The sequence below is a fragment of the Mus pahari genome, chromosome 16, assembly GCF_900095145.1.
Source record: "Mus pahari chromosome 16, PAHARI_EIJ_v1.1, whole genome shotgun sequence".
Lineage (NCBI taxonomy): Eukaryota > Metazoa > Chordata > Mammalia > Rodentia > Muridae > Mus > Mus pahari.
This window is the reverse complement of record NC_034605.1, coordinates 43,764,080-43,775,329: the sequence shown is the minus strand read 5'-3', so window position 1 is coordinate 43,775,329 and position 11,250 is coordinate 43,764,080. Positions and strand designations below refer to the sequence as shown.

At 48.4% G+C, this 11,250-nt stretch overlaps 1 pseudogene; it reads right to left on the bottom strand.

Moving 5' to 3' along the window:
- Positions 1-2,941: 2,941 nt before the first annotated feature.
- On the bottom strand, positions 2,942-8,114 carry LOC110333687 (annotated as a pseudogene).
- Positions 8,115-11,250: the final 3,136 nt, after the last annotated feature.

Genomic DNA, 11,250 nt, shown 5'->3' with positions numbered 1-11,250 from the left:
GGGTCAAGGAAGGCAGGAAGGAGACTATGTCAGCCAGAGGAATATGGGGTCTGGGGACTGGGTATTAAGACTCGATGACTGTCCTGCAGGATTCAGAGGAAGAATCTGTGCTTCTCCTAGCGTTCCTGTAAGACCCTGCCCCTTGGTTACTTCCTTCGAGATGCTCCCTCCACTCGCCCTTCCCACTCCAACCTCGAGATGACGCTCACCCAGGAATCATGAATAAAAACCATCTTGATGCAAACACACAAGGCAGTTTATTAACGGAGCTCCGGACCTATACGTATCTCATAAAGGAAGTAGAGGCATCGACCATGAGGCTCAAAGGCTTGGGGTTTATATACAAAAGGGACGGGGGTAGGGACATAGTTGGCACACAATGTGTTAGTTAGCATGTGGAGGTCGGGGTAATCAGTAATTTGAAGAATCTGGTGCTTATCTATGTTAACAAAGCATTTGGCTAACGTTTGACCCAAGTCAGGAGGGGGCGGGAGAGACAGAGAGGTGCCCGCTGACCTACGTGGCCCATAATTCAGCTGAGATAGTTGGGACATCCTTGCATTCCTCCCTTATCTTTATGGCTGGCCAGTTCCTAGAGTCTAACAGCCTTGCTCTGGCCTGTTCCGGCCTGTTCTGCTTTTCTTTCTTTCTTTCTTTCTTTCTTTCTTTCTTTCTTTCTTTCTTTCTTTCTTTCTTTCTTTCTTTCTTTCTTTCTTTCTTTCTTTCTTTTTTATTTTAAGATTTATTTATTTATTTGACTACACTGTAACTATCTTCAGGCACACCAGAAGAGGGCAACAGCTCCCATTACAGATGGTTGTGAGCCACCATATGGTTGCTGGTAATTGAACTCAGGACCTCTGGAAGAGCAGTCAGTGCTCTTAACTGCTGAGCCATCTCTCCAGCCCCTGTTCTGCTTTTCTTAGGCCTGGGATTCTTTTTCATTAACTAACATGAGCCACCTTTGTCCTGGATTCTGAAATTTAATTCTTTCATTTCCCCCTTCTCTTTTAAAATGATTCTAATCCTAGAATCTTAGAGGTCTGTATCTTCATATGGAGGGAGGAAATCATATTCTCCCTCTATTCTCACTACAGGTTGGTATTGATGTTGGAGAACCATAAGCTGCACTGCATTCACTCTATCCTTAACAAAGGCGATTCCCCTATTTATTAAACAGGGGCCAAAGATTACAATCAAGCATATAATAAGGATTGGTCCAGCTAAGACAGAGAGTAAGGTGGTCATCCATGGAGATTTAGAGTACCATGATTCAAACCATCCCTTTTGAGCCGCTTGGTCTCCCTTTCTCCTTTGTAATCTTTCCCTCAATTTCTGCATAGAATCCCTGACTATTCCCGTATGGTCTGCATAAAAACAGCATTCCTCCTTTAGGACTGTACATAGTCCTCCTTCTTTTAAAAATAACAAATCTAGGCCCCTTCTGTTTTGCAATACTACCTCTGACAGAGAGGTTAAGGACTTTTCTGAGGCATCTATAGATTTTTCCAACGTCCCTAGATCTTCATTTATAGCTTCTCTTAAAGACTGGATTCCTTGTCTACCCTCAATTAAGGCTAATACCCCTGTTCCTATTCCCACTGTGCGACCCACCCCCATTAACATAGCTAGGGTAAGGGTAACTGGGCCTCTTTTAATTCTCTTATTGGTATATTCATCCTCTAGGCTGGAGGCAGTACGATAATACACACGCGGTAAAAGCTGAACCATAATACAGAAATCATGAGAGGAGTCAAAAACACTGGTTGATACACATGGGGTAAGCCCTGTATTACAAGCCCACCAACCGACTGGAGACGGTACAAGGTAATAGTTGGTATCTGTCCTGGACACGGAGTGAGTCCGACCACATAGGTGTTGGTGGGAAGGGGGAGGTGTCCCTAGGCAGAGGCCAGGGCTCCTTCCTGACACTTCAGTCAGGATTAATTTCTGTCCTGCTCCCCAGGAGCAGGAAGTATGGCTGCTGGTTTTATTAAAATCTCCACTATAAGTAATTCCTTCATAATAGGGAGGACCTGAGGACAGGCATAGCCAGCAGTCGGTAGTAGCATCTGGGTCCGTGCTGTTAAGAGCATAAAAGGCTCCTCTAACCAGATTGAACAGTCTCTGCCCTGTCGAAGGGTTAGTAGGAACAATGGTCGGGGGCTCCTGGGGAGTGGCAACATTGAAGGGATTCACAGTCACCGGGATAGATGGGACTGTCATAGGGGTTGGGGGTTTAGGCCTGGCAGGGGGGCCCTGTTCAGGTAGGATCTTATTAGGTCCTATGGGCACAGTAGAAGGGCTTCCTACTGTCAGTCTGATTCTGAAAATCAATCCATGGTCTCTCCCTGGAGCGTCCAATCGCAAACCCCAATTATTTTCCCTAAGCCAGCTCTGATGCTCTTGTCTTCCTTTGTCGGTGAATCTTATAAGTATGGGGTTGCAATATTTACCTCTGCAAGGTCCATTGGGGCTGCTACTACGGGCGCACCCGCTCTCACGGTACTTATAAATATCTCTCTCACCTTGGTTCGGCCAATCATAATTACTGCCCCTTTTTACCGTGATCAGATCCCAAGTAGAGGTAGGATTCCAATAAGTTACACCTGTGGTCTCGCAACCCCATGCAGCACAGTAAAAGTCCGATGCCCCTCCACACTGATGCCGAAGCTTTCGTGGTTGGCCTTGGCCAGGGCAAACATAAAATTCTGCCGCCCGAAGATTGGCTCGGTAGAACTGTCCCGAGCATCCAAATGTGCTCCCTATCCCATTTGGGCGGCACTGTTCCTCAGGGGGTGGTTTATGAAGGTCGGTATGGTTGGGGAGATCCCAGGTAAGTGACCCTGCTACTAACTTACAAATATCAGGTGTGAGGTCAGGCCACCAAGTCCACGGAGGTTGAACTGCGGCTGTTGACCATACAGTGTCTCCCCCTTCATTAAGCACTTCCCAAGTTTGCTGAACTGGAGTGTTGGGGTTGAAGTCTCTGTCCTGAGTCGCTCTTGTGACGCAAGCACAACTTAAGAGGGTTATTAGTCCTTTCCAGAGTCCACTCATCACGGTCAGTCTCAGGGGGAGCCCTCTTAACGTGTGAGGCGTGTACCCAGGAAGGGATTCCTTCCACTTTAAGGGCTGTGGGTGTAGTTAACAGTACCAGGTAGGGTCCTTTCCACTGTGGTTCAAGGTTTCCCGCTCGGGTGTCTCCTCACCAGGACCGTGTCTCCTACTTCAAACTGATGTGGCACCTGCAAGTCGCCAGCGATGTAGGCCTCTCTCAACTGCTCCCAAATCTCTCTCCTCACAGTTTTGAGGTCCTTCAGCTGGGCTAGAAGGCGAGATGAGTGAATGGAGGAAACATCAGGGCAAGTTCTATTTTCCATAGTCACATAGATGGGCGGGGGCATCCCAAACATTAGTTCAAAAGGAGTTAGGCCTGAGGCTCTGGGGGTATTCTGAACCTGGAATAGGGCATAAGGGAGAAGGGCTGTCCAATCACTCCTGGCGGTTTTCAAGGCCAATTTAGTTAAGGTCTCTTTTAGAATCCTATTCATTCTCTCTACCTGTCCTGAACTCTGGGGTCTGTAAGCACAATGCAATTTCCAATTTATCCCCAGCTGCCTGGCCAATCCCTGACTTACCTGGGAGATGAAAGCAGGTCCGTTGTCTGATCCAATTACCTTAGGTATCCCGAAATGGGGAAAGATTTCTTTGAGTATCTTATCTTCTTGGCCATCACATTAGCCGTCTCTCTCTTGGTAGGGGATGCTTCAACCCACCCTGAAAAGGTATCTACAAAGACTAAAAGATACTTATTTCCAAACCGAGCTGGTCTGACCTCAGTGAAGTCGACCTCCCAGTAAGTCCCAGGCCTGTCTCCTCGTCAGCGTCTTCTGCCATGGCACCTACTGGACCCGCCATTGGTGAGTGCACATGCTCGACAGTTCTTTACTAAATCTTCCACTGCTTTTTGTAATCTAGGGATATGGTAGGGGGATCTATTTACTAGTTCCATCATCTTTTTGGGTCCTAGGTGAGTGAGGCAGTGTATATCAGCCAAATACTCCAGCCCCTCTTCTTCTGTGAGGGTCCTTTTTTTCTGGAATTCCCCCCACTCAGCTGGGGCGCAGTCTTAATTGCCAAAGTCATCAGTCCCTGTGCTGCCTCTCTAGCCGCCTGGTCTGCCATCCGATTTCCTTTTTCTATGGGTCCAGTTCCCTTTTGATGTCCAGGGCAATGGATGATCGCCACTTTATGGGGCAAATGAACAGCTTCTAATAGGCTAAGTATTTCTTCTTTGTTTTTGATGTCTTTCCCAGCAGATGTCACAGTCCACGCTGTCTGTAGATTGCCCTGTGAACATGAGCCATTGCAAAGGCATATCAGCTGTCAGTGTAGATATTGATTGCCTTCCCCTCTGCTAGCCTTAGGACCTGAGTTAGGGCAACGAGTTCCACCCTTTGAGCTGATATTCCTTCAGGCAAACTGCTAGCCCAGATAACAGACTTCCCGTCCACTACCACTGCGCTGCCCTGGCTCTGCACTTACCTTTCACTATGAAGCTGCTTCCACGGTGAACTAGGTCATCGCCCCAGGCCAGGGTCGGTCTGATAAATCTGGCCGAGTCCCAGTTTCTTCCTCCAGTATCTCCTCACAGTGGTGCACAAGGTTTTCACTGGCCTCAGGCAGCGAGGTAGCAGGATTGAGAATGATGGGCGGAGCGAAAGTTATCTGCTCAGTTAGCAACAGACTCTGGTAGTGGGTCATACGAGCATTGGACACCCAGTGGTCTGGGGGCTGTCTATTAATGCTCTCGAGAGTGTGTGAGGCCACCTCCGTCAAATTTTGGCCCATCGTCAGTTTATGAGCATCTTTCACCAGCACAACTGTGGCTGCTATTGCCCGCAGGCAGGAGGGCCATCCACTAGCTACAGAGTCCAGTTTTTTTGAAAGATAGGTTACTGGGCACTTCCAGAGTCCTAGGGTCCAAGTAAGGACCCCCCTGGCCACTCCCTTTCTCTCATCAATGTATAGGGTGAAAGGCTTGTTTAAATCTGGCAGTGCTAAGGCAGGGGCCTGCAACAGTGCCTTTTTTAGGGTCTCAAAGGCCAGTTGATGTTCCTTAGTCCAAAGGAACTTTTCTTTATCTTTCGTTAGGGGGTATAATGGGGCTGCCAGAGTAGCAAACCCTGGGATCCAGAGTCTACAGAATCCCGCAGTCCCCAGGAATTCTCTTACCTGGCGAGGGGTGGTTGGAGCTGGGATCTGTGTTACAGTCCATTTCCTAGGTTCGATGAGCCATCTTTGCCCATCCTTTAGAGTGTATCCAAGGTAGGTCACTTCAGTCCTACATAGCTGTGCCTTTTTAGCAGAAACCCGATACCCCCACTCACCTAACTCGGCCAGGATCTTCTGAGTCCCAAGTTCACACTCCACTCTTGTTTCTGTGGCCACTAAAAGGTCAACTACATATTTGACAAGTGTCACCTGGAGGTTGTTGGCCCAGAAAGAGGCAAGGTCCTGATGTAAAGCCTCCTCAAATAAGGTGGGTGAATTCTTGAACCCCTGAGGCAATCTAGTCCATGTAAACTGCCAGGTTCTTCCATTCTCTGGGTCTCACCATTCAGAAGCAAACAAAGGCTGACTGTTAGGGTGTAATCTCAGGCAAAAGAAAGCATCTTTAAGATCTAAGGCCGTGTACCAGGTTCGCTCAGGCGGCAGCATGCAAAGCAGGTTGTAAGGATTTGGCACGGTGGCGTGGATATCTTGAACGCTTTTATTAACCTCCCTGAGGTCCTGTACAGGACGATAGTCATTTGTCCCCAGTTTCTTTACTGGGAGTAGGGGGGTATTCCAAGGAGACTTGCATGGGACTAGGATCCCTAGTTGGAGCAATCTGGTGATGTGGGGGCGTATGCACTCCTGTGCTTCCTTATCCATGGGGTACTGTCGGACCTCAATGGGAGTGGCTCCCGACTTGAGCTCAATCACCACCAGGGGAACTTGTCTCACCATCCCATTACCTCAGTTTCTGCCCATGCCTGAGGAAATCGGGTAAGCCAGTTCTGTAATCCCTTGGTAGGGTCCATTTTATTCTGATAAATCCGATACTCTTCTCCTAATTGTAAAGACAATGATAGGGTCTGCTCTGGACCAGGGCAATTCTGGTCCAGAGGGGTCAAAAGTTATTTGTGCCTTGAGCTTGGTTAATAAGTCTCTTCCTAGTAGGGGCATAGGGCACTCCGGGATGACCAAAAATGAGTGAACCACCTGGCTCCTCCCCAGGTCCACCGTCCCAGGAAGTGGTTCAAAGGTATGGTCTCTGTCCTGTGGCCCTGATCACTAGCATCTTCTTGTTTTTAATCTTACCCAAAGGTGTTTTAAGCACTGAATATTCTGCACCAGTATTGACCAAGAAGTTGATGGGGGGGGTCCCCTCCATCTTTAATGTTATCCTAGGCTCAGGGAGGGGAGCCAAGGCCTGTCTCCCCTAGTCCTCATCATCTTCAAGGGATAGCACTTTCACTCCTTGTTTCTTTTTTTGGGCATTCATGAGCCCAGTGACCTTTGTCCTTGCAGTAAGCACATTGATCTTTCTCTAGAGGCAGTCCATCCCTTCTGGGTCTCCTTGGCCTCTGCCGTTTCTCATCTCCCAGGTCCCCTGACTGTCTAGTCCTTCCTCCTACCTCTCTCCCTACCATTGTGGCCAGGATCCGAGTCAGGTTTCGCTCCTGTTTCCTGTCTCCTGTCTTCCTCTTCCCTTTTCTCTCTCTTTTCCCTTTCTTGCTTCTCTTCCTCAGTCTCTCTCTTATGATACACCTTCTCAGCTTCCTTAACCACATCCCTTATAGTATAGTTCTGTAATCCCTCAATCCGTTGCAATTTCCTTCGGATATCGGGGGCTAATTGTCCAATAAAAGTCATAATTACAGAGGCTCGCTGCCCTTCAGATGTAGGGTCATAAGGGGTGCATCTCCTATTGGCCTCCATGAGTCTTTCTAAAAAGACTGAGGGGGGGTTAGCCATCCCCTGCATAATCTCCCTTACCTTAGCCAAATTTGTGGGCCTACGTACGGCCCCTCTGAGACCTGCCACCAGATACCGCCTGTAGTTGGACAGCTGTTCCCGACCTCATGCCATGTTATAATCCCATTGTGGGCGTGTTAAAGGGAATCCTTCATCTATTTTGGCCAGGGTCTGGACAGGGTGTCTGGCACCATCCCGGACATTTTTCTGGGCTTCTTGGAGGATCCTCTCTCTCTCCTCCGTGGTAAACAGGGTCTGCAAAAGCTGCTGACAGCTGATGAGAGTACAACAGCGACTCAACCAGGCCTGTAAGCCCTGCAGGGTTTTCTGAAAAAAGGAGGGCGATTAGCTTTCCAATTATAAAGATCAGAGGAAGAGAAGGGCCAATACTGCAAAAGTTGTAACTCATTCTGATCAGCTGGGGATGGCCAGACAGCCCTGAGGGGAAGCACCACGGTGGAGTCAGCCGGTCCTTCTGGGGTGGCCCCTCGCCGGCTCCTTGTCCCTGTTGAGGGACCTCCCCTCCCTTCTCGGAAGAGAGGCTGGAGGAGCAGAGGGTTGAGGTGCGGGTTGGGGTTCCGGTTGGGGTTTGGGTTGGGGAGCTTGAGGGTATGGTGGGGGCGGGGGAGCAGGCCACTCAGGGGGTTCTTCAATTTCAGGGTAAATCTTAGGGGTGGGTGTTAGTGGAATGTGGCGCTCGCCATCCCGCTCGGGCCATGGCTTCTGTGTCTTGTTCACTGCACTTTCTTGGACAGCCAGGATCCTGGAGCTGGGATGACAGGGTGGGAGGAAAGGCCTGACTCATAGGGGAGGGAGTCTTGGTAGATCCTCCCACACTGTGATGCATGGCTGTTGGTCTGGATGCGCTCCGGGTCCCTCCTGAAAGACAATAGCCTTCATGGCCTGACGGTGGTTAAATCTAAAGTTCCCTCAGGCGGCCAGCCTAGCCCAAGGGTAAGCCAATCCAAGGTGCAGAAAGTCTTCCAGGGCTTCTTTCTGTCACTGACGAGTTCCGTCCTCTGGCCCTAACGTCTGTCCGTCCAATGGTCCTCAGTTATCAACAAAGGGGTTGAGACAGTCTGTCCCATGACAAAGATCAGAAAAGACAAGAACAAAGCAAAAACAACAGATGCTAATACGTCTAAACACACTCGTCCACGCCTGGACTTAAACAGCCAGCCAAACTCGACCTCTGACAGGGTGGGATTCCGCCTTCACTTCCTTTTCGGCAGAAGAAGCACTCCATCCCCTTCGTTCTGAAAGCTAACGGGCCAGGTCCTCCTGGCTTTCCCTAAGGGGTGGGATTCCATATCCACTCCCTTCCACCCTCGGAAAGTCTTCCAGGACTGCAACCTGTGGGTCTCCTTGGACGTCTCCGCCTACAGCTGTTGGGACCTCATGGTCTCCAGCAGCAGCTGCTCCAAAACCAAAAACAGTGCCACACTCAGACAACATATAACATGTAAGACTCAGACAACATTCACAAACATACCTCCAAGGGGCCTTTGAGGTTCCTGGGTGTCACGAAGATCTCGGTGGGACCTCTAAATGAAAGACCTCTGTACGGAGACCTTTCCACTCCAACCTCGAGATGACGCTCACCCAGGAATCACGCATAAAAACCATCTTGATGCAAACACACAAGGCAGTTTATTAACGGAGCTCCGGGCCGATACATATCTCACACAGGAGATAGAGGCATCGACCACGAGGCTCAAAGGCTTGGGGTTTATATACAAAAGGGACGGGGGGGTAGGGACATAGTTGGCACACAATGGGTTAGTTAGTACGTGCAGGTCGGGGTAATCAGTAATTTAAAGAATCTGGTGCTTATCTATGTTAGCAAAGCATTTGGCTAACATTTGACCCAAGTCAGGAGGAGGCAGGAGAGACAGGGAGGTGCCCACTGGCCCAGGTGGCCCATAATTCAGCTGAGATAGTTGGGACGTCCTTGCATTCCTCCCTTATCTTTATGCTGGCCAGTTCCTGGAGCCTAACAACCTTGTTCCGGCCTGTTCTGCTTTTCTTAGGCCTGGGATTCTTTTTCATTAACTAACATGAGCCACCTTTATCCTGGATTCTGAAATTTAATTCTTTCATCCCCTCCCCCTCCCCACCCTGGGAGACATGGAGATGCAGATTGATGCAAAAGCAAGAGGTTTATTTTCTGGTTTGAGGGTCGACCTTCAGTTAGACCCTCAAGGCGAGTTACTAAGAAGGCGACCCCAATGGCTATTAAAAGGCACAGGTTAGGGGCACAGATTACATCAGCAAGGTTACAGTTGAAACTTATTGGCTAAGCATATTGACCTATTATTGGTTAGCAAGCATGACACGCATTTGAACTCTGCCTGGGTCTTTCCAGAGGGTCAGGTAACTATCAGTCAGGACATTCTGAGAATTTTTTTTTACTCTAGAATGTTCCTGTGGGTGGAGAATGGAACTTGGCCTAGCCTTGACCCCAGGTGGGAGGGGAAGCTGTAAGGAGGGTGTGGGACTAGAAAATCCCTTAGGGTCCCTCATTCCGATATCCAGCTATCTCAAAGTGCTATTCCTCTGCACACACAGCATTGTAGAGAACATTCTTACTCAGACACAAAGCTCCAGCAATGTCCTATAGAATACACACACGCACGCATGCACACACTCAGGCTCTGCTTCCTGGCTGGCTCCTGGGCTCACAAGCTCACAAGTGTTCTGTTCTCAAGTGAGAGAGGTGCTGAGGGAAGTGGGTATAGGAGAGAAACCAGCCAACCACGATTCCTTCTATCTGCAGGTGAGGATGGCTGGAAGACGGATAATAAGGTAAAGCCAGTGCAGGAATGGCTGAACTTTGCCCTGGGTACTCACCCTCCTTATGATTCCCAGTCCTACATATGTAGTAGAAATGAACTGCCATATTGTCTCTGAGATTGCCAGTCTTTCTCTTCTTAGGGAGCTAGGTCCTAGAAAATTGGACCGCTACCAATGGTGCCCGTGGCTTTGGGGTTCTTGTCTTATGAACTCGAAGAATAAAATCCGTGGAATCTGGAGGTTGATTATAGATTAATGAGAGAGAGGAGGAGGAAAGGCGATGAGGTAGGGAAGGGGAAAGGGGAGGGAGAAGAAGGGGAGAGAGGGAGAGGAGGGGGAATCATAGCGCACTAACAGGCTACTAGCCTGGAACCTTTTTGAAAACAGAAACATGTGTGAGGAAAGTGGAATGTGGCGAGCTGGTCAGTCCAGTTTGGCCAACCAGAGTTCCTTGTGCCTCACCTCCGTTTCAGTGACCCACTTGTGGTTAGCCTTTAGGCACAGGTGTTCATTTGGGAGATAACAGAGGCCCAGGAGCCAACTCTCTTTGCAGGCATTCCTGCCTTCCAGCAAGGACATTTTTTAGAGCTCCTGCTTTGGGGTCCTGGCCCTACTTGACCAGTTTCTGTCTCCTGTTCCCATTACTGAAGAGGTTCAAAGTTATCTTCCATGGCAACTTCTGAGAAGGAGATAGACAGGTTGCTCCCACTGTGGGTAGGTAGGTCTCTTCAAGGATAATTATGACTCCACAGAATTTGGGAGCTCCATGTCCCAAGGTTTATGGAAGCTTCCTTAGTATTCTAATACCAACTTTCTTGATCTTGTTCCACTCTGGTGAGTGTTTTTTGTTTTAAGATTAGGCATCCCTCAGAGCTGGGAGCCCAGGTATAATTTAGCCAGTCTCAGAATATGATGCTTAGCCCTGTGGCTCTTTGGGAGCACATATAGAAATGTTTATATTACATATCTGGATCTCTGAGTATTAGAATTTTGAGCTCATTTTTAACTTTCTCCACATTATTCAGTGATACTAAGAGCTATAGACTTACCTCATTATATTCGTTGTTTTCTAGGAAAATTGTCAAAGTTTCATAAACAGCCAACCTGCTTCTTGCTTCTTACAAGTTATTGATTAAGAACATTTGATGTTAGCATTTCATAGACCTTTGATGCTTCAAAAGTCTATGCTAAACCATTTCAAGAGATATAAGTGCTTCATTATTCTTTATTATTGCAAATGAAGTCCATTAGTACCTTTGAATCTGATGGCATTTAGAAAGCTTATTCAAAACTCTAGGCCTATTTAAGAAATCTTATTCTTAATATGCAATTCCCCCAGACGTACACTGTATATACACACAGTAGGCCTTCTGTGTCTGTGAGCTCTGCATCTGTAGGTCTAACCAATCACAGGTTGAAAATATATGGGGA